Source organism: Dama dama, chromosome 30 (genome assembly GCF_033118175.1).
Source record: "Dama dama isolate Ldn47 chromosome 30, ASM3311817v1, whole genome shotgun sequence".
NCBI lineage: Eukaryota > Metazoa > Chordata > Mammalia > Artiodactyla > Cervidae > Dama > Dama dama.
The window spans coordinates 9,986,761-10,010,507 of NC_083710.1; positions in this window are offsets into that span (position 1 = coordinate 9,986,761).

Sequence of the window (23,747 nt, forward strand, 5' to 3'; positions counted from 1 at the left end):
TCCTGAAGTTCTCATCTTTCATCAGCTTTTCTCAAATGCTATAAATGGTAGATAAAGACAATGACTAATTAGACATCATCTTAGATGCATGGTTTTGTCTCTAGCAAGACAAAACACTTTCACAGCAACAACTAAGTAAGACAGAAGATTATGTAAAAATTTGTGTTTTTCAAAACACTGTAGATTAAGAAGGCAAGATGAACAAAATAAAAAAGAAAACTTGTTAGTTCTTGTCAGAATGTTTCTGTCCCTAGGATCATTTGCATGAAAAGGGGGGAAACTTTATCTGAGAAAAGTAGGGTAGACTTACTCTAGGTAGATTAATCAGCTGTGGGAAAGAAGACATCAAATCTTGTGATGCCCATGTGGTCTGACATGCTGGGTTGGCAACTCAGTTGGATTCAGTTCATTCACTCAGTGATGTATGACTCTTTGCAACCCCAAGGACTGAAGCATGCCAGGCTTCCCTGTCCTTCACCAACTCCCAGAGTTTGCTCAATCTCATGTCCATTGAGTCGGTGATGCCATCAACCATCTCATCCTCTGTCGTCCCCTTCTCCTCCCACCTTCAATCTTTCCCAGTATCAGGTTTTTTTTTCCAATGAGTGAGTTCTCCACATCAGGTGGCCAAGTTCTTGGAGCTTCAGCTTCAGCATCGGTCCTTCCAGAGAATATTCAGGACTGATGAAAGGTTGCTGCTGTGAGTCGTATGTTACACCAGGATTCTTGACCTCCAGAGGAGAGGATTTTGATCTGGGGTCAGAGACGAGACTTGACTACTTGGAGCTTTTTTGTGTGGCAAAGTTTTATTAAAGTATAATAAAGCTAGGGAAACTTCTGACCTAGACATCAGAAGGGGGCAGAAAGAGTGCCCCCTTGATAGTTTTTAGCGAGGTGTTTTACATCTGTTAGAAAGCTGTTAATCAGATAGAGAGACACCTCAAGGCTTAGGGAGTTTCACCAGGACCCTCTCCCACAACATGCACTTTTGAGACAGGATGCCATGAGGTGTGTCATCCCCCAGCCATAAAATATTTAACAGGAATACTGGTTTGTTGAGCCATTATCAGCCCAGGTTTGAGAAAAGAAAAAAAAAAAAAAAAAGTTAGTCTTAGACAGAACTATTTTGAAAAAGGGAAACTTCTTAAGCAAATACATAGTTTCAATAATATAGCTTAAGAAAAACATTTCCATATGAAAAATGCATTGATTAACTCAAGGCAGAACCAGGTATCATCAACACAGAATTAAATGAAGCCTCTTTTAATTTTGTGTTAAAGAAGGAAAAAAAGCCTGCCACTTGCAGTTTCTTTCCTCCTGCCCCTTGGGGACCTCTGCCTTCCTGCCTGTTAGCCTCTCATTACCCCCTTTTCATTTAGGAGTATTATGTTGCCTAGGACGATGCTTCTTTCATTCCATAACTGCCTCCAAGCTGACAAGGGGCGTCGTCCCTAAATTGGTGAGGCAACATATTTTCCTAACCCTCACATTGACAGTCTGTGATCCAGAGGCCTCAAGTAGTAGTTGGAGGCAGCTGTGTCACTCGTAGGAGTTTGGACAACCACTTGTAATTTAAAAGACTTCATGTGGCTAGAAACAAATCCAGCTACACAGTTACAGATGCATGGAGCAAAAACAGAACAATCAGGGTTATTACAATTAAGATAGTTTTCCACCATGGGGAAATGTCTCCAAAGGTAAAGCAAATGAGGCTTCAGGAGTATACATAGCCTGAATCAGCATGTTCATGTGTTTAGTAAAGTGAGTACCATTAGTGCTCATATCTTTTATATATGTACAACATTGGGTATGAATAATGGCACAAATTCCTCCTTGTGTGACTGTTAGAATATCTGAGGCCAATCTGTTTTGTAAAACCACCTTTATAATTTGTATTTGTTCAACATTAAGGGCTGAAATAGCTTTCTGAGAATAGTCAAAGCATCAACTCATAGCATAACTTCTGTGGTTCCCAGAGAGGGAATGACTATTGCAGTCAAATAATCATACCAGTGAAATACAGACCTCGTCCAATGAGTTCTAAGGTGTGGCAAATTAGCAGGCTTCTCCGGAAGCTCTGAAAATGTGAAGCCATGAGTAAAACTAGACCTAAGGTGAATCTCCCTATCCAGCCAGGGGGACACCACACCCATAGGTCAGAGTCCCATAGTGAGTAGGTCCTGTTTGGAGCAAGCCCGTGTGACTGAGGGATCCAGTCCCAATCAGGGTCTAGCCAGGCAAAAGGAGGGCCTGTACTGGGGTAAGGAAACACAGGAATGATTACATTGCATATTCCTTGAAGCAAAAACCCAAATTGTTTCCAGTCATTATTATTAAGCTGCCAGCTAATTCTGGGGATGGCTCTGTTTGTCACCAGCATATGGGGGCACTAGACATTAGGTGTTCCTTTTCAGGAGTTAGCCATATGATCTCATTCCATATTTGATAAACACATGTAAAAAACCATCATATCTAGACCTATTTGTCTTCTTATGTGCAGCAGAATAGTCATTAAACCAACATAAAGTATAATCAAAGTTAAAAGTCACATTATATCCATAGTTAAGGTACAAAGTGTTACACCAGTCCATTTTAGGATTGTTAGATGTCATCAGATTAAGAAGAGACATCACATATGATTGCTGTTGGTGAAGGTAGTTACAGACTTGGAGAAAGTCCTTTCCCTGAAGTGGAGATGCCCACCATGGGAAGCCTTCTGCCAATGAGGATAGGAGTGCTCCACAGACCCGGCAATTGGACCAACTGTGGAATGCAGCATATGAATGAGCTCAGGACAGGAAGGCATCTTGAGGGTCAAACAGCAGGCTCAGGGTTTTTGGAGTCAGCAGAAGCTGACCCATATAGATTATTTGGCCCTTCTGAAAAGTGAAAAAGTAAAAGCATAGAGAATAAAGACATAAAATGACATTGCTTACTCTGAGGGTCAGGATGCCACTTTTTAACTCGAACGTGGTACACCCATGAATCAATTCCTGGCACCTTGACAGCTGTGTGAGAAGAAAGAATAACCTGGAAAGGGCCTGCCCAAAGGGCAGCCCCTGCCCAGAGGGGCTCAAGAGATTGGCCCCCACCCCCCAGATCCCAATGTCTTTCTCAGGACCTTGGCTCCTGGCTCAATCAGTGGCTTGTTCAACTCAGAGGCTGGGTCACTGCCCAGAGTTCTCATAATGTCTGTTGAAAAGCTCAAAGTTGAGTTGTATAGCAGTGACTGATATTTAAGAAGCCAATTGTCTGTCATCCAAATATTAACTTTAGAGTTTAAGATTCTGCTCACATCATGAGAAGTCAGTACAGTAAGATTTCTCCCATTAATAAACTCAAGAGCTTCAGGTACCAGTAAAAGCAATAGCAGAAACTACCCTTAGACAATGTGGCCACCCACGTGCCACTACATTTAATATTCTACTCAGGTATTCTATAGGTTGCTGGTGAGGCCCTTGGGGTTGTGTCATAAATCCCATGGCCATACCTTTTCTTTCAGTGACAAACAAATTAAACTCTGACCCTGTGAGCAAGTTCAAAGCAGGAGCTTTTAGGAAAACAGTTTAAAGAGCCTTAAAAGCCTTTTGAGTATCTGGAGACCAAACCAACTTGTCAGTTTGGGCTTGTTGAGTTTCACTTATAAGTTTATGTAAAGGCTGGGCAAGTGCCCCATAATCTGGAATCCAAATGTGGCAGTAGCATGTAATGCCCACAAATCCTCTCAATTGTCTTAAAGTCATAGGTAGGGGGTGGTTTAGTATAGGCTTAATTCTCTTGGGGACTGTGGCCCTCATCCCTTCGGATATGATTAGGCCCATATATTTAACAGATTGTTGACAAAACTGTGCCTTTTCCCTTGATGCCTTTTAACTACAGCCAGTCAAAAAGTTTAGGAAGTCTTCTGAGGCTTGTGAGCAAGCTTCTTCTGTCTCAGCACAGAGCAGAATATCATCTACATAGTGTAACACTACTGTCTCAGGGCTATTAAAGTTTTGTAGATCCCCTGACAAACTCTGTCCACTTAAGTGAGAGATGTCACAAAGCCCCTGGGGCAAAACTGTCCAGGTTAACTGAGAAGCTGGCTGGGTAGGCTCTTCAAAAGCAAATAAAAAGTGGCTTTCTTCTGCCAATGGTATAGAATAGAAGGCATCTTTTAAATCAATTACTGAAAAATATTTGGCTTGTTCAGGAATTTCAGACAATAGAGTATAAGGACTGGGTACCATGGGAGAGAATGAAACCACAGTCTCATTTACTATTTGTAAATCTTGAACTAGCCCCCATTTATCTTTTGACTTTTTCATAACCAAAATAGGAGTGTTGCATGGACTATTACAGGGAATTAATAGCTCCTGCTCCTTCAAATTTTCAATGATAGGTTTTAACCCTTGCTTAATCTTGAGTTTTAGAGGATACTGCTTTTGATGTGGAAACATGTGTGGGTCTCTGAGCTTGATATGGACAGGAATAGCATTTTGTGCTCAACCCACAGTTTTTCCCTCAGCCCACACTCTAGGATTTACATTTTGTTCAATTAATGGGAGAGAAACAGAGGGCTCCATTTTCATGAAAACAGAGGCATGGACTTTGCTCAGTATATCCCTCCACAAAAGGGGTGAGGGAAATTCTGACACAATCAGAAACTCATGTGAAAACAGCACAGAGTCTCAGTTGCAGCTTAGAGGACAACAGAAATGATAACATTTGGCTCATCCAGACAGTCCCATTGCAGTAGTGGATTGGGGAGAAAGTGGGCCAAGGGCGTCAATATGCACAGAGTTGTCCTGATGTCCCAAAGGAAATCGAATGATTAGCCCCCCACAGTTATTAATACCCAGGGTTCCTCAGGTGTAATTAAGATGGAATCTTGTGTGGGGACCCCTGGACAGCTTCAGTCCTGATTGTCCTGAGAGTCCAACCTCTGGGGCCTCTGTAAGCAGACTGCCTCTGAGGGCAGTCTCTCCTCCAGTGTGGTCCTTTATAGACCAGACATGGACCTGGGGGCAGCTTAGAAACTGAGGACAATCTCACTTGAGGTGCCCTTCCTTCCCACAGTAATAGTAAATCCATCCCTTTCCACCGGGGTCCCTCTGGGCACTTTTCTCAGGTTGTCTCAGAATGGTTCTGACTACCATTATTAGGGCTTCAGTCTGTTCCTTGGTCTTTCTCTTCCTTTCTTTCTCCTCATACTCCCTGATGTAATAAACTGTCCAAGCCAGTTACAGTAAATTATCTGAAGATTGATTTTGTCAAGATACCTGTTTTAGTAGCTTACAGTGGATATCTGGAGCCAGCTGAATGAGAAATCTATCATTTAAGATCACTCTTCCCTCTTCACTTTCAGGACCAATCTCAGTGAGTCTGTGAATGGCTTCTTGCAGTCTATCTAAGAATTTACAAGGCACATCCTTCTTTTCCTGTTCTATGTTTGCCAGTTTGGCATAGTTTAAAGTCTTATCATGAGCTCACATGAGTCCTTCAAGAATATATCTGACAAAATGACTCTGATCCCATCTTCTTTTAGCTGTGTTATAGTCCCAGTTCAGTTCTGTTCAATCACTCAGTCATGTCTGATTATTTGAGACCCCATGGGCTGCAGCAGGACAGACCTCACTGTCCATCACCAATTCACGGAGCTTACTCAAACTCATGTCCATCAACATGGGGATGCCATTCAACACTCTAATCCTCTTTCATCCCCTTCTCCTGCCTTCAGTCTTTCCAGCATCAGAGTCTTTTCAAATGATTCAGTTATTCGCATCAAGTGGCTGAAGTATTGAAGTTTTAGCATCAGCATCGGTCCTTCCAATGAATATTCAGAACTGATTTCCTTTAGAATAGACTGGTTGGATCTCCTTACAGTCCAAAGGACTTCCAAGAGTCTTCCTCAACACCACAGCTCAAAAGCATCAATTCTTCGATGCTCCGCTTTCTTTACAGTACAACTCTCACATCCATACATGACTACTGGAAAAACCATAGCTTGGACTGGACGGACATTTGTTGGCAAAGTAATGTCTCTAAATTTTAATATGCTATCTAGGTTGGTAATAACTTTTCTTCCAAGGAGCAAGTGTCTTTTAATTTCATGACTGCAGTCACCACCTGCAGTGATTTTGGAGCGCCCAAAAATAAAGTTTGTCACTGTTTCCATTTTTCCCTATTTATTTGCCAAAAGTGATGGCACCAAATGCCATGATGTTAGTTTTTTGAATGTTGAGTTTTAAGCCAACTTTTTCACTCTCCTCTCTCACTTTGATCAAGAGGCTCTTTAGTTTAATTTTTTTTTTTTTTTTTTTTTTTTTTTTTACCTTTCTGCCATAATGGTGGTATCATCTGCATATCTGAGGTTATTTTATTTCTCCCGAAATCTTGATTCCAGTTTGTGCTTCATCCTGCCTAACATTTCTCATGATGTACTCTGCACATAAGTTAACTAAGCAGGGTGACAATATACAGCCTTGTTACTCCTTTCCTGATTTGGAACCAGTTTGTTGCTCCATGTCCAGTTCTTACTGTTGCTTCCTGACCTGCATACAGATCTCTCAGGAGGTGGGTTGGGTGCCCTGGTATTCCCGTCTCTTGAAGAATTTTCCACAGTTTGTTATGATCCACACAGTTGAAAGCTTTGGCATAGTCAATAAAGCAGAAATAGATGTTTTTCTGGAACTCTTCTTGCTTTCTTGATGATTGAACCGATGTTGGCAATTTGATCTGTGGTTCCTCTGACTTTTCTAAATCCAGTTTGAACATCTGGGAATTCATATTTCATGTACTGTTGAAGCCTGGCTTAGGGAATTTTGAGCATTACTTTGCTAACACGTGAGATGAGTGCAATTGTGTAGTAGTTTGAGCATTCTTTGGCATTGTCTTTCTTTGTGATTGGAATGAAAACTGACCTTTTCCAGTCCTGTGGTCATGGCTGAGTTTTCTAAATTTGCTGGCACATTGAGTGCACCACTTTCACAGCATCATATTTTAGGATTTGAAATAGCTCAACTGGAATTCCATCACCTCCACTAGCTTTGTTCATCGTGTTGCTTCCTAAAGCTAAATACTTCGCATTCCAGGATGTCTGGCTTTAGGTGAATGATCACACCATTGTGATTATCTGGGTAGTGAAGATTTTCTTGTATAGCTCCTCTGTGCATTCTTGCCACCTCTTCATAGTATATTCTGCTTCTGTTAGGTCCATACCATTTCTGCCCATCTTTACATGAAATGTTCCCTTGGTATCTCTAATTTTCTTGAAGAGATCTCTAGTCTTTCCCCTTCTTTTGTTTTCCTCTATTTCTTTGCATTGATCACTGAAGGCTTTGTTATTTCTCCTTGCTATTCTTTGAAACTCTGCATTCAGATGAATATTCTTCCTTTTCTCCCTTGCCTTTTGCTTCTTTTCTTTTCACAACTGTTTGTAAGTCCTCCTCAGACAACCATTTTGCCTTTTTGCATTTCTTTTTCTTGGGGATGGTCTTGATCCCTGCCTCCTGTACGAATGTCACAAACCTCCATCTATAGTTCTTCAGGCGCTCTGTCTATCAGGTTTAATCACTTGAATCTATTTGTCACTTCCACTGCATAATCATAAGGAATTTTATTTAGGTCATGCCTGAATGGTCTAGTGTTTTTTCCTACTTTGTTCAATTTGAGTCTGGATTTGGCAATAATGTGTTCATGATCTGAGCCACAGTCAGCTCACAGTCTTGTTTTTGCTGACTGTATGCAGCTTCTCCATCTTTACCTGCAAAGAATATAATCAATCTGATTTCAGTGTTGACCATCTGGTGATGTCCATGTGTAGAGTCTTCTTTTGTGTTGTTGGAAGAGGATGTTTGCTATGACCAGTGCACTCTCTTGACAAACTCTATTTGCCTTTGCCCAGCTTCATTGGAGGAGGTCGCCATTAACCCCACTATAGTGCAACCAGAACTTCCACAGGACTGGGAAGCAGACTCTTGGAGGACACATACAGAACCTTGTGCACACCAGGACCCAGGAAAAAGGAGCAGTGACCCCACATGAGACTGACCCAGACTTGGCCATGAGTGTTCTTGAAATTCCAGCAGAAGCGTGGGTTGGCGGTGGCCTGCTGCAGGGTTGGGGGGCACTGAGTTTAACAGTGCTTGCTTGGGGCCTTTTGAAGGAGGTCACCATTATCTTCATTACCTCCGCCATAGTTTGGCCCCAGGCAAATAACTGCTAGGGAACGCAACCCCACCCATCAACAGAAACTTGGATTAACATTTACTGAGCATAGCCCTGCCCATCAGAACAAGACCCTGTTTCCCCCTCAGTCATTCCCTCCCATCAGGAAACTTCCATAAGCCTCTTATCCTTCTCCATTAGAGGGCAGACAGACTGAAAACCACAATCACAGAAAAACAAACCAATCTAATCACATGGGCCACAGCCTTGTCTAACTCAATGAAACTATGAGCCATGCCATGTAGGGCCACACAAGATGGATGGGTCATGGTGGAGAGTTCTAACAAAATGTGGTCCACTGGAGAAGGGAATGGCAAACCACTTCAGTATTCTTGCCTTGAGAAGCCTGTGAACAGTATGAAAAGGCAAAAAGATAGGACACTGAAATATGAACTCCCCAGGTCAATAGGTGCCCAATTTGCTACTGGAGATGAGTGGAGAAATAACTCCAGAAAGAATGAAGAGATGGAGTCAAAGAAAAAAATAACACCCAGTTGTGGATGGGACTGGTGATGAAAGCAAGGTCCAATGCTGTAAAGAACACTGCACAGGAGCCTGGAATGTTAGGTCCATGAATCAAGGCAAATTGGAAGTGGTCAAACAGGAGATGGCAAGAGTGAACATCAGCATTCTAGGAATCAGCTAACTACAATGGACTGGGATGTGTGAGTTTAACTCAGATGACCATTTTATCTACTACTGTGGGCAAGAGTCCCTTAGAAGAAATGGAGTAGACATCATAGTCAACAAAAGAGTCCGAAATGCAGTACTTGGATGCAATCTTGAAAACAGAATGATATCTGTTCTTTTCCAAGGCAAACCATTCAATACCACAGTAATCCAAGTCTATGCCCCAACCAGCAATGCTGAAGAAGCTGAAATTGAACAGTTCTGTGAAGACCTACAAGACCTTCTAGAACCAACGCCCCAAAATGCAGAAGTTGTAGTCCCAGTCTGGTTCTATAGTTTGACTGCCAGATTCCCAGAAGGGAGTGTGGCCATCTTGTCCTCCCTCTTTCCTGCTGATTCATTACCTAACCCTTCATCTCCATAGGCAATAGCTTTCTCCAAAACTCGAGTTTTTGAGCCAGGAGTTAGCATTTGCCCCAAGGTATATATCACATCCTTCCAAGTAAGATCATAAAGTTGAATAACAATCTTAAAGATTCTAATAGATTTTTCTGGGTCCTCCAAATAGCCTCCCAGATCTTCCTTGATCCTTTGTATTTCTTGATAAGAAAAGGGCTTATTAACTGTCATGAATTGATCCCCCCCACCCGACCCCCTGGTGGGTGCTTCATGGAGAGGCAACAGCTTGTGTGGCTGTTCCTCAGCCTCTCTGGCTGCCCTTCATATATGATCCCAGGGATAGGTTGGAGAAACCCGTTTTTCCTTATTTCTTTGTCTATCGTCCTCCATTTCACCATGTGTTTCACCCTTAGTTTTAGCTCTCTGAGCTTTCCTTAGTTTGGTTGTCTGATTCTGAATTAAAACCAGAGTAGTGAGTTTCTACCAAGACCAAGAAAACCCTCTCCTGAAGGGGTGCCCTAACTTTCAGTTTGCTCATTTGGAACCCCAAGATATGGGGGCAAAGTAGGAGGACAGAAGGGAACTGAAGGTTTCACACCAAAATCTACACCCTTAGGACATAACTCTGGCATGTCTCAGGGAGACAGAAAAAAAAAAAAAAGCAACACATATGCTACTTCTACCCATTTCCATTGTCTTCTACAGAACCAGTCTAATTGTAAGACAGTATTATAATTAAGATACTCTTCTACCAGCCATTGTTCGCCATCCTCCAATGGATACCATGGCCATACAATATCACGTAGGAAGATCAGGTGTGTCTTCTTTAAGCTCTGGGGATTAAAACTATCTGTTTTTCAGGATACAGTTCAAAGGAATGAGGCTGGAATTGTTAGCTCCCATCTGTAAGAAAGAAAAAAGCAGCAACCAGCACCTTTTCTTTCTACAGGAGACATCCCTCCCTGCTCTAGATGGGGGTGGAAACAGGTCTTCCACCCAAGCTTCCTTCCCTGGCCAGAGTTAACCTGTCTTACTGACGCAGGTATCCCTCTGCTGTTCTTCCCTGTTCTACCACCGAGGCAGACTGGAGATGCACCAGGGGTAGACCTGATGGCACCCCAGATTGATGTCCAGTTCCTCACGGTTAATTTCAGAAATCACGGTGATTTCTGCTCCTCTTCTGATGCCACCTGGAGTGCAACAGAGTAGCCTTCTGGAATGCCTCCCTTCTAAGACTGCCAGGGGAAACATCTGTCTTTTTTTGTGCCTGTGCACAATATTCCTGACCACAATAGAACTGAGAAATATAAACGGTCAAACATAAAGTCGAGATGTCCCTTCCGAGTGTCACCACACCAGTGTATGTATAACAAAAGCAGTGGTGAAGGGCTATTCAGCAAGGAAAAAGTGATTTGGTCCTCCAGCTATTAAGGCCAATCCTTTCAAAACCACTGGAGGGCCGCCTCTGGTCCTCTAAGAGCTAGCGTTACCAAAGGAAGAAGCTCATTGCACTTCCAAACTGACCAGATCATGGGATTCCCAATATGTGTCCTCAAAAACCTCATGGTCACCAGCCTTGCTCTTATCCACAGAGATCGGAGGCACAGCCAAGATAAAGACTCACTTTCAGGTCGCTAGGCCCTGAGGCAGGCAGTCAGGGGAGCATCTTCTAGCCTGAGAGATGTTCTTGGAGTTAGAGCTCCACCTAGCTACTGAACAATGTGCTCTTATCTGTAGTACATGATATGACAACCAATAGCATGGACTGCAAGTCCCTTGAAAGCCTGTGATCTGACAGTTTGGGTTATAGTTCTAATTCCTCAGGCAGTTATGAAATGGTTAAAGAGCCCAGTAAAAGGTGACAGAAACAGGAATTCTCGATCCACACGTTTCACCCATTTCTGGCCGTTTCCCCTGCAGGGACGTTGGGGGCCTCTTGGCATTGGCAGGTCAGTATAAACTCGCAACAAAGCTCCCCTTGGGGCTGCCTTCAGTCATTGCAAGGCACCTCGAAACCCCAAAGCAGGGCTCAACGCTTGCTTCGTGACCAGTTCCACAGCTCTTTCTTGCTGTTTTCACACACACACACACACACACACACACACACACACACTGTAAAATAGAGCAGAAAACATGTTTACTAGGAGAGTAAAGAACTAGAGCTCCAAGTACCCTTACCTTGTCTTGAAAATCCCAGATGAGCCCCCAAGATGAACGGTTGCTGCTGCAAGCCATATGTTATGCTGGGATTTGTGACCTCTGGAGAAGAGGAATTCAATCCAGGGTCAGAGACAAGGCTTGACTACTTGGAGATTTTTGTGTAGCAAAGTTTTGTTAAAGCATCTTAGAGCTAGGGAAACTTCTGACATAGACATCAGAAGGGGACAGAAAGAGTGCCCCCTTGATAGTTTTTAGAGAGGTGTTTTATGTCTGTTAGAAAGCTGTTAATCAGATAGAGAGACACCTCCAGCCTGAGGGAGTTTCACCAGGCCCCTCTCCCACAACAGGCACTTTTGAGATAGGATGCCATGAGGTGTGTCATCCCTCGGCCATAAAACATTCAACAGGAATACTGGTTTGCTGAGCCATTATCGGCCTAAGGTTTGAGAAAAGGAAAATAAAGTTAGTTTTAGGCAGAATCACTTTGAAGAAGGCAGATTCCGAAGCAAATGCATAGTTTCAATAACATAGCTTAAGAAAAACAATTCCATATGGAAAACGCATTGGTTAGCTCAAGGCAGAACCAGGTGTCATCAACACAGAATTAAAAGAAGCCTCTTTTAATTTTGTGTAGAGAAGGGGGAAAAAAAAAAGCCTGCCATGTACAATTTATTTCCTCCTGCCCCTTGGGGACCTCTGGCCTTCTTGCCTGTTACCCTCTCACTGATCTGCTTTAGGATGGACTGGTTGGATCTCCTCACAGTCCAAGGGACTCTCAAGAGTCTTCTCCAACACCACAGTTCAAAAGCATCAATTCTTCGGCACTCAACTTTCTTTATAATCCAACTCTCACATCCATACATGACTACTGGAAAAACCATAGCCTTGACGAGACGGACCTTTGCTGACAAAGTAATGCCTCTGCTTTTTAATATGCTGTCTAGGTTTTTCATAGCTTTTCTCCCAAGGAGCTAACATCTTTTAATTTCATGGCTGCAATCACCATCTGCAGTGATTTTGAAGGCCAAGAAAATAGAGTCTCTCACTGTTTCCAATGTTTCCCCATCTATTTGCCATGAAGTCATGGGATCAAATGCTGTGATCTTAGTTTTCTGAATGTTGAGCTTTAAGCCAACTTTTTCACTCTCCTCTTTCACTTTCATCAAGAGACTCTTCGGTTCTTCTAAAGGGCTGGTAACTAGAGGAGCTCTAAGTTCATGGCTCCTTTCCTCAAAGGACATTTCTAAACGTTGAGATGATGATATGGAAGGCTGTGAAGACAGGGTGGGCTGAACAGCCAAATTGAGACCTGTAGCCTTAGTGGCATTTGTGAGGCAAAGTCTCAATAGATGGCCTGTAATAAACACAAAATACCTCTTGTCCTCGAGACATTACAAAAGAGAAGTAGGCTAAATCTAACTGAAACTGCAACCCAGTCCTGATCTAGATCAATGACTGATTGAATTAAGGTGACAGCCCTTCTCTGTCTAACAGAGTAAAAGGAAAACCTTCAATTTTAGGGCTAGTCTTTATATTTTTTTTATATACATATCCAGAATAAAATACTTTATTTTGATATATAGTATCCATGATATTTATAATTTATATATTATAATTACACATTATATTTGATAGAGTAAACAGCTAAATTATTGCTTATATAATCAAATAATTTAAATATTACATTCCATAGCATTATGTGTGATCAATGCTGCTGCTGCTTAGTCACTAAGTCTTGTCCAACTCTTTACCAACCCTGTAAGATTCCTCAGTCAATAGGATTTTCCAGAAAATATTACTGGAGTGGGTTGCCATTTCCTCCTCCAGTGGATCTTCCCAACCCAGGGATTAAACTTGTATCTCCTTTGTCCCCTGCCTTAGCAGGCAGATTCTTTAACACTGAGCCACCTTGAAAGCTCATATATAATCAATAATTTGCATTATATAAATATATCTAATTCAAAGAAGCATAAATATATGATTTTCTTCCTTTTTTATTGAGCAACTCAGGTAAGTTTTTTCCTCTGATTCTTCCTTATCTTCTCAACCACTAAATATTGGAATGTCCCTAACTCTCAGTCCTATAAACTACCCACTTACTTCTCTGCACTCATTCTTCTTGTGACCTCATCCATTCTCTTGTCATTAAACACCATGTGAACTGATAACAGTTCACAGAGGGATTCACCTCTCATATGTCTAGACTGACATATGCAACTGTATACTCAAATTTATCACTTAGATATCTATAGGTAAAGCAGCTTAAAACATCCCTAAGCAGACTTTTGATTTCCATTCGTAACTAGTTTTCCCCATATTCTTTATTTTAGAAAATGCAATCCCCTCTTTCCAAGTGGCAAAACCCTTTCTCTGTACCAGATTTCCAATCCAACAGCAAGCCCTATTTGGTTCACCTTCAACATATGTTAAAAATATAGTCACATCATTTCTCTCATCCTCAGGCTTCCCTGGTGGCTCAGTGGTAAAGGATTTACTTGCCAATTGAGGAGACGTAGGCTTGATCCCTAGATTGGGAAGGTCTCCTGGAGGAGTAAATGGTAACCCACTCTTGATTTTGCCTGGGAAATCCCATGAACAGAGGAGCCTGGTGGGCTACAATCCATAGGGTCACAAAGAGTCAGAGATGACTGAGCATACATGCACACTCTTCAAACCATAATTATCTCTCACCTGGAGCCTCACTTTAGCTGCAGCTGTTTTGCCAGATTACACACTTGTCCTCCAGCAACCTATTCTCATCACAGGACCCAACAGAGAAACTGTCCATAGCACTCTTTAAACCCTTGACCCTGTGATAAATTTCCATCCCACTCAAAGAAGAGCTAAAATCCTCGCAGTGATCTAGTAGGTCCTGTCCAACCTATCTCTCTCCACCTCTCTGTGCTCACTCCTTGGCACTCATGCCCTCATGCATTTGCTGCAGCTGAGCCTGTTGGTTATGCCTGAAAAGTCTTACCCCTGCCCACCTGGTGTTGCACTTGCTGCTGTTGGTGCTTCGAATACTCTCCCTACAAACACCGATTTGGACAACTGTCTCACTTCTTTCATCAAATACCACATCAATGAAAGTTTTTCTTATAATCATGTTTGAAAATGACACTCTCCCCAGTATATATTCTACCACTCTTTCATGCTCTAGATTTTTTCCACAAACCAATACAATACCACACACACTCACATTTCACTTATGTATTGGATTACTGTTTTTCTGCTACTACTAGAATAGGACTGAGATGAGGATAGGCAATTTTTTCCTCTTCTTTGTTTATTGTTATAGTGCAATCACTCACGACACGGATAGCTACTCTATAAATAACAGTTGAATAAACAATTATGAGTAAGGTTAATGTTTCTTTCACAAAGTCTGATATTATGACCTGACATTCTCTTTTTTGGAATGATATGTTTATTCAATGGCAATTCAAAGAGTATTGGAGTTATGATAAAATAAAGATATTGTTTATCTTATACTTTTAAATCTTTTGCATAATGCACCATTGAGAAAAGAACACTCAGTGCTCCTACACACACATATAAAATATACACAGATTAACTCAGGTAGGTAGTAACAGGAAGCCAGATATGTTTGTAGTCAAAATTACTGATCCTTTTATTGAATCTTGCAAACAGAGTTAGACTGGGAAGAAAATGGAAAGAACATCTGATACCCATTATTAGATACTCATTTAACGATTCTGGGAAATAGCAATTCTCAGTCACATTTTCTGTTAGTATCCTAAAAGTGGGCCTGTCTGACAATTCAGTCATGGGGAGACATGTTTTGATCAAGTCTGTTGCTTTTCCTTTCAAAATGAACTAGATAATGCACCTGTGTAACTTCACTTCTTAATCGGATCAGCAGGATTGCATTGAAACTGAGTTTAATGCTGCTATAAATTGAGGATTGCTTGAAAAACTGCCCTAATCCCTTTTTGTTGTTGTTGTTAAAAGAACACAGAAGATAATACTAACGTTTTACCTTTAAAATTGGGCAAAACATTAAGCAATATCATTTTCTGCCCTTTCATTGTCTTTGGTATACATTTTCACAGGTAAAATAATCTTTCCAAATATACATGCACATTTATGTATTTGTATATATATGTATATGTGTATATTATATATATATATATAACTGTGTATATTTATATATACACAGTGAACTCTAATCTTCAGAATTTCACAGAAATTAATTTTTCTAAATCATATACTTAAACTTTGCTGATGATAATAGCTTGCTATTTTTTTGAAAACAACATATTGATGGAAGGCTAGTCTCTAAATGAAATGATAAAAGGTGTAAAGTATTCCTTTCTCTTTGCCTATTTTTTTGTTTTTGTGCACTCTTCATCTAGGTGTTATGCTTTTGTTTTCCTCCTATTGTTATAATTGGTTGGTTCTAAATCAAGTATTTGAAGTAAATCATTAGTAAACAAATTTGTGATTTTTGCATCAATATCTTGTTCTTTGACTGCACGATATTTTTTTGTTGTTGTTGCTATTGTTATTTCATGTTAACTATGGAAGCCATAGCAGAAAAACGCAGAAATACTTGGGATGATGGTAGAATTTTAAATAATTGTTCTAATGCTCCTGACATAACTCATTTAACAACTTATAAAAAATTCAGGGGAGAAAGTTTCAAGAAAAAAAAATATTATATTCAAAACCACACTAATCTTCATGTAGAGACAAATAGCAACTCACTCCGGTACCCTTGCCTGGAAAATCCCATGGACGGAGGAAACTGGTAGGCTACAGTCCATGGGGTTGCAAAGAGTCAGACATGACTGAGAGATTTCAATTTCACTTTCAGAGACATAAAGTATGCTGCTGCTACTGCTAAGTCACTTCAGTCGTGTCTGACTCTGTGCGACCCCATCCCTGGGATTCTCCAGGCACGAACACTGGAGTGGGTTGCCGTTTCCTTCTCCAATGCATAAAAGTGAAAAGTGACAGTGAAGTCACTCAGTCATGTCTTGACTCTTCGCGACCCCATGGACTGCAGCCTACCAGGCTCCTCCATCCATGGGATTTTCCAGGCAAGAGTACTGGAGTGGGGTGCCATGGCCTTCTCCGGACATTAAGAATACCTTCCTCTAAATTAGGAAGTAATTGTAGTTTACAACTTTTCACTTGCCTCGAGCAGATCTTTACGTCAGGAAAACCATTATGGATTTTTGAAGGCTTAAGGAAATTTGAATGGAAAAGGAAGAGAAAAACACCTAAAAGAGGATCAAGATTGTTATTTTGTATTCGAGGAATGCATCATGATTTCAAATGGAAGAGAAGATTCTTACCACATATGCTAACTTTCTGAGGCTTTAAGTTCCACAGTGTTCATTACTCTCTAATCAGTTTTTCAGCCTCCTTTGAGATGAATGCAATTGACTCCATCCTTCTGCAGGTAACCAACTTAATTAACATGATCTGCTTTCAGTCTTATAAATGTCAATCTATAGCACAAAGTAATTGATGTTCTTAAGTAAAACTGTAGCATGCTTCTAGTTTGTACATCTTAAATGGTACAGATACCATGCTTCTGTATTATTGAGCTCACTGAATTTACATGTTTTTCTCAACATATTAATTTTTGAAGGGAAGGGGCAAATATTTTACAATCAAATATTTAGGTTTTTTTTTTCAGGTGTTTTCTTGTTTTAATATCTTCTTTTTTATTAATTTATTATTACTTGGAATATAATTGCTTTACAATATTGTTTTCTTTACAATATTGGTTTCTGCCATACATCAACATGAATAGGCCATAGGTATAAGAAAACACTTTCAAAAGAACTTTGAAAAGTTCTTTGAAGCCTTTCAGAGGCTTCAAATACTATACCATATTTTCATTTAAAATGGTAAGATGTCTTGGAATTCAAGACACTGTAAAGAAACTGTAAAGATATATTCCTGTGTTTTGTTTTATTTTTTCAAGTGAACTATCCTTCAGGACTTTCATTTCAAAGGAGAAATCATGCCCTCCATTTTAAGATTGGAAAGGAAATTCTCACCATAATGGCAGATAAAATGCTCAGAGAAACTTAAATATTCAACTATACTTTATTAAAATTGTTGTTTTTGTTTAGTTATAGAGTTTCATAGGATTTACCAGACTGCTCCTATCCCTAATTTTCCCTTAAATAATATTACTTTTTAATGTGTAATTTTGAGGAATGGACATTTTTCAGGGACACACATATGGTATTTCAGAAGTGCTTGACTATGCATTTCTTCTCTTCTTCCTTTTTATCAGTCAGTTCAGTTGCTCAGTCGTGTCTAACTCTTTGCAACCCCATGGACTATAGCATGCCAGGCTTCCCTGTCCATCACCAACTCCCAAGCCTGCTCAAACTCATCCATCGAGTCTGTGATGCCATCCAACAATCTCATTCTCTGTCGTCCCCTTCTCCTCCTGCCCTCAATCTTTCCCAGCATCAGTATCTTCTCCAATGAATCAGTTCTTCACATCAGGTGACCAAAGTATTGGAGTTTCAGCTTCAGCATCAGTCCTTCCAGTGAATATGCAGGATTGATTTCCTTTAGGACTGACTGGTTTGATCTTCTTGCAGTCCAAGGGACTCTCCAGAGTCTTCTCCAACACCATAGTTCAAAAGCATCAGTTCTTCAGTGCTCAGCTTTCTTTATGGTCCAGCTCTAACACCCATACATGACTACTGGAAAAACCATAACTTTGACTAGATAGGCATTAGTGGGCAAAATAATGTCTTTGTTTTTTAATATGCTGACTATGTTGGATATAGTTTTTCTCCCAAGGAACAGTGTCTTTTAATATCATGGCTGCAGTTGCCATCTGCAGTGATTTGCAGTCCAAGAAAATTAAGTCTTTCAATATTTCCATTGTTTCCCCATCTATTTACCATGAAGTGATGGGACCAGATGTCTTGATCATAATTTTTTGAATGTTGAGTTTTAGGCCAACATTTTCAATCTCCTCTTTCAGTTTCATCAAGAGGCTCTTTAGTTCTTCTTCACTTTCTGCCATAAGGGTGGTGTCATCTGTGTATCTGAGGCTGTTGATATTTCTCCCAGCAATCTTGATTCCAACTTGTGCTTCATCCATCCTGGCATTCGCATGATGTACTCTGCATAAGTTAAATAAATAGGGTGACAATATACAGCCTTCATGTATTCTTTTCCCAATTTGGAACCAGTCCATTGTTCCATGTGTGGTTTTAACTGTTGCTTCTTGACCTGTATACAGATTTCTCAGGAGGCAGGTCAGGTTTCTGGTATTCCCATCTCTTTAAGAATTTTCCACAGTTTGTTGTGATCCACACAGTCAAGGGCTTTGGCATAGTCAGTAAAGCAGAAGCAGATGTTTTTCTGAAATTCTCATGCTTTTTCAATGATCAGATATTGGCAATTTGTTCTCTGGTTCCTCTTCCTTTTCTAAATCCAGCTTGAACATCTGGAAGTTCTTCATTCACATAGTGTTGAAGCCTGGCTTGGAGAATTTTGAGCATATACTTTGCTAGTGTGTGAGATACAGTCCATGGGATCACAAAGAGTTGGGTACAACTGATTGACTTCACTTTCCATTTGTTGTTGCCACCTTGTCTTAATATTTTCTGCTTCTGTTAGGTCCATACCATTTCTGTCCTTTATTGAGCCCATCTTTCCATGAAATGTTCCCTTGGTATCTCTAATTTTCTTGAAGAGATCTCTAGTCTTTCCCTTCTATTGTTTTCCTCTATTTCTTTGCATTGATCACTTTGGATGGCTTTCTTACCTTTCTTGATGTTCTTTGGAACTCTACATTCAGATGGGTATAGCTTTCCTTTTCCCCTTTGCCTTTAGCTTGTCTTCTTTTCTCAGCTATTTGTAAGGCTCCCTCAGACAACTACTTTGCTTTTTTTGTGTTTCTTTTTATTGGCCGAATAAGATGGTAGGTGGAGTGAAATTGAATTTAGAATCAAACCCCATACTTGCCAGAGGCAGTCAGAGGCCTTAAACAAAATCTGTGCACACAAGGACCCAGAGGTCCCACAGAGACTGAGCCAGACCTACCTTCCTTTTTATATTTGTACACCAACACACTCCAATACACCAGTACACACATCTGCAGACACATATACACATTTATACATGCAATAACACTGTTACCCTCAAAAACACTTTTACATATGGATGGCTGAATTCTGTCTTCTCAATTCATATGTTGAAGCCCTAAGCCAAGTACCTCAAGAATGTTTTCAGAGATAGATTTTTACAGGAGTAATTATGTTAAAATGAGATAATTGAGATGGACCCTGTTTCCATATGACTGGTATCTTCATAAGAAGAGGAAGTTTGGACACAGACACATACAGAGGGAAGACAGCCTGGACACACAGGAAGAAGATGTATGTCTACAAGCCAAGGAGGGAGAGCTGGAATAGATATTTCCCTCGTAACTCTCAGAATGAGCCAGTCCTGCCTGCACCTTGATCTGAACCTCTGACCTCCAGAACTTTGAAAAATAGATATCTGTTGTTTAAGCTACCCATTCTGTGATACTTTCTTACTGCAGGCTTAGCAATCTACCAAATGCAACTCACATGTAGCTCACATAATGTAGGTAATTTGTAAATCAAAGAAAGTTGCTTTTTCAACTGACCTTTTTCTTCAATATAGTCTGAACATTTCCCCGTATCCATTGTATCTCTTTTAATGACTGCATAGTGTTTTATTTGTTGGATAAATTTTTTCACATATTTTATTTTTATAAAGGATGCTACAATAATAAACTTGGCAATACATCTTTGATCTCACCTGTAGTTATTTTCTGATAAATTGTTAGAGTGATAAGTTGCTGGGTTTTATTAACTTTATATGTTAAAATGCTGATAGAAGTTGTTTAATAGCTGTCAGGAGTGTTGTGCCAATTAATATATCTACCGATTCTTGCATGAAGAGTGTTTAATTTTCTATTTTCTTGAGCTCTGAATAGTTTTATTTTTTAAGTTCATGTAAAGTTAAGCATTTAAAAACAGAATCTCTTTGTGCTTTAATTTAAAATTATTTGATTATTAAGGAAACTGGCCATGCTTTTCCCTTGATGCTTTTGCCATATGTTCTTTTTCTTTTTTATTGTAAATTCTCTATTGTTTTCAATTTTTTCCCCTTGTCCTAAAAAAGAAATGATACTGATACTCAAAGTCTCTCTTACCTCTCAGTTATTCAATTATTGGCCATGAAACCTTGAATTGTGTGCATTTTTGGAGATTATAATGACCACACAACGTGTGACTTTACTGTAGTAGCAGGTGTGATCTCGTCTCAAATCAGAAATACTTATTCACAAAATTATCCCTAGATAATTCTCTTATCATCAGATTTTGAATTTCTATTCCTTCCTTTTACTATGATGACCTATATCTTACAGTAAATAAATGGATTTACCAAGAAAGTAGCAGGAGGAACTGTTTTCAGGGTTTGCCTTTTCCAGCTCTTTGCGTTAGGACTTCTTGATATTCAAGTCTCGGTAAAATGTGTAAGGTGTCTGTGTAGAAGTGAACTTCAATTTGTTCACAATAGCTACTGAGCTTGCTGCCCAGACTCTCAAGCTACCCTGGAGCCCCATTTTCATTCCCAAAGCTTAACTTCTCCTGCTTCTCCACAAAAATATTTGACTCTCTGCATTCTCCCAGTGAATTCTCTTTTTGGCTTAGAATAGTCATATTTGATGTCTATTGCGAACAACTAAGAATACTGACTGAAGTGGAAATTTTTAGGTTGGAAAGCTGTTAAATATGGTCAATCTTAGATGACTCGTTGTGGCTTAAGACTTTAGTCAGCATATGAGTACCTGAGGAAGGGTCATGTGATTTCCAGGAAGTTGCCAGTGAGGCTAAAGGGGAAACGTGCGGGTATCAAGGACAAGCATCATCTGCTTCACAGTTTTGTCTGAGATGACCCTCAATTCATCAGCCAAGCAGAACTCTTTGAGCAAATTGAGCGCGAGGGGCAGAAAAATCTGGGCAGAATCAGAAACAGATGGTGCTGTGACATGATCCCTCAACTGAGGTTATGCACCTGAGTTCAACAGACCACTGGGCAAATATCCAAATGCCAGGCAGATTAGGCTGTCCATGATAATTAAGGCTAATTAAGTTGTTCTTTCATGTAAGTCCAATGTTGGATCATCCAATATATATTAGATAAACCTTATTTAATCTGAAAATATTTATATTATGAATACTTACCAGTCAAAAGTGGGTGAAGATTGCAATGTTCATCATTAACTATTGGTTTATTTATGCTTTTGAATTGAAAAAGAAACTTCTTGACCTCTAAATATTATTAGAGATTTTGAATTCCAACATAGGTATTGACAATAGTAAAAATATTTTCATTATAATTTTTAGTATGCAGCAGTATTTTTAAAAGATTTACACAAATTTAAGACTTAGGAAATAAATTATAGAGAACTAAAAATTCTTAACTTGGATGTCCCCTCATTTGCCCATAAAAAAGTAAACACTATACTTCTAAAAAAAATTACTATTCTCTTGTGTTTATTTCTGCCTCTTCTCCATTAGGTTGTTTGAAATCACCGTTGAAAGTGTGAGCTCAGAATTATGAGATTTAAGTTTGAACTTTTCCACTTATAGATGTTTGTGCTTCATATCTTTTATTCATAGAATGAATTTCTTGAAATTATTGCTTTGTATTTGAATTAAATGCAGTTAGTATTTGCAACTGGAAACTAATACTTATATACTGTCCTTCATCTTTGTGGGAAATAAAAAAAATCCTTAATTAAAATGACTTTATAATCAGATATATTAGAGATGAATTTATTTTAGGAGGAACATGAGTTTCTAGCTCATATATTTACTGCATATAAAAAGTTGACTATAAGAACATATCTGGATATGCAGCAGTCTCACTGTAGGAAAGGGAAGATATTCATTTCAAGTATTTGTTTTTTGTTTTTTTTTGGTTGAGAAAATAAAAACTGTTTGCATAGCTTATTTAGATCAACTATATTATACACTGAATATGAATTGATGTTTGTTGGCACATTCAGGGATTGTGCAAGTAATGTTTATATGTTTACTTTTTTTGTTTTTTTAGATGAGACAATCTGCATGAGACAGGTGCTCAGGGCTGGTGCACTGGGAAGACCCAGAGGGATCGGGTGGAGAGGGAGGGGGGATCAGGATGGGGAACACATGTAAATCCATGGCTGATTCATGTCAATGTATGGCAAAAACCACTACAATATTGTAAAGTAATTAGCCTCCAACTAATAAAAATAAATGGAAAAAAATATATATGTATATGTTTACCTTTAAACTCTCCACTTAGCTACCATTTTGCTTCTTATCTCTTCCTTCTTCTGAACTGTTTGACCCAGGAATCTATGATAAGGATTCAAATGGAAAACTTTATATAACTCACTTGTATATTATTCACATGTATATAGAACACTTAGACATTCACAAGCTATACAAGCTATAGTTGAACTCACAAACACAAATATTGTTTTAATACAGCAAGTGCATATTTATGGATTTTTGATAAACTGATTTGCTTTCTAAAAGACTAAATTTTATCAATTTTAATACATTTGTTTCATTCTGTTGGTAAAAGGTTCCAGATATATGTGAACTTTCTCTTTGGTCTGTGTTCATCAACTATCACTCAGCGGCTACTTATGCAATATTACACTGAGACAGAATGTCTTCTGGAGTAATGACTAGCTATTGTACTTGGTGTTAGTTCAGCATCATTAATCAGGCAATGACTGGTACCTGGAGGGCATAGTATCTGCTGTGGGATATTTTTTAGGTGGTGCTCAGGAAACACAATAAAACTTCTAAACTTGTGAATGAGTCTAATGTTCATGAGAAAATCCTTTGACAAATAGTTTCTTGTAGTAAAACTTTTGGCAGTAACCACTTTCTGTTAACTACTTCCCAAAGATGACAAACAACATATTTTATCAATATTATGCTTATATACTTATACCATTTTCTTAAGATTATTGGGTGAATGGACTATTTGTTAAGGACTATAATAATTTTATATATTTTAAGAAGGAAAGTAGCCAATTCAATTATTTTAAAGGCAAGATATTTGCTTTAGAAGTTAATGATCTATAATAAAATAATAGTACTAAGTGGGTATTGTTAATCTAGTTTTGTTGTTTATCACTACACTAATCTTCCTGAAGAGGATAAAGCAATAATAATTGATTAAGAACCTTTTTATTTGAATCTTTTGTAGTAACTAGATATATACACACATGCACAGCTACACACACACACAGAATATTGCTCCTAATATTTACATAGATCTTATAGAATGATAATTTAAAT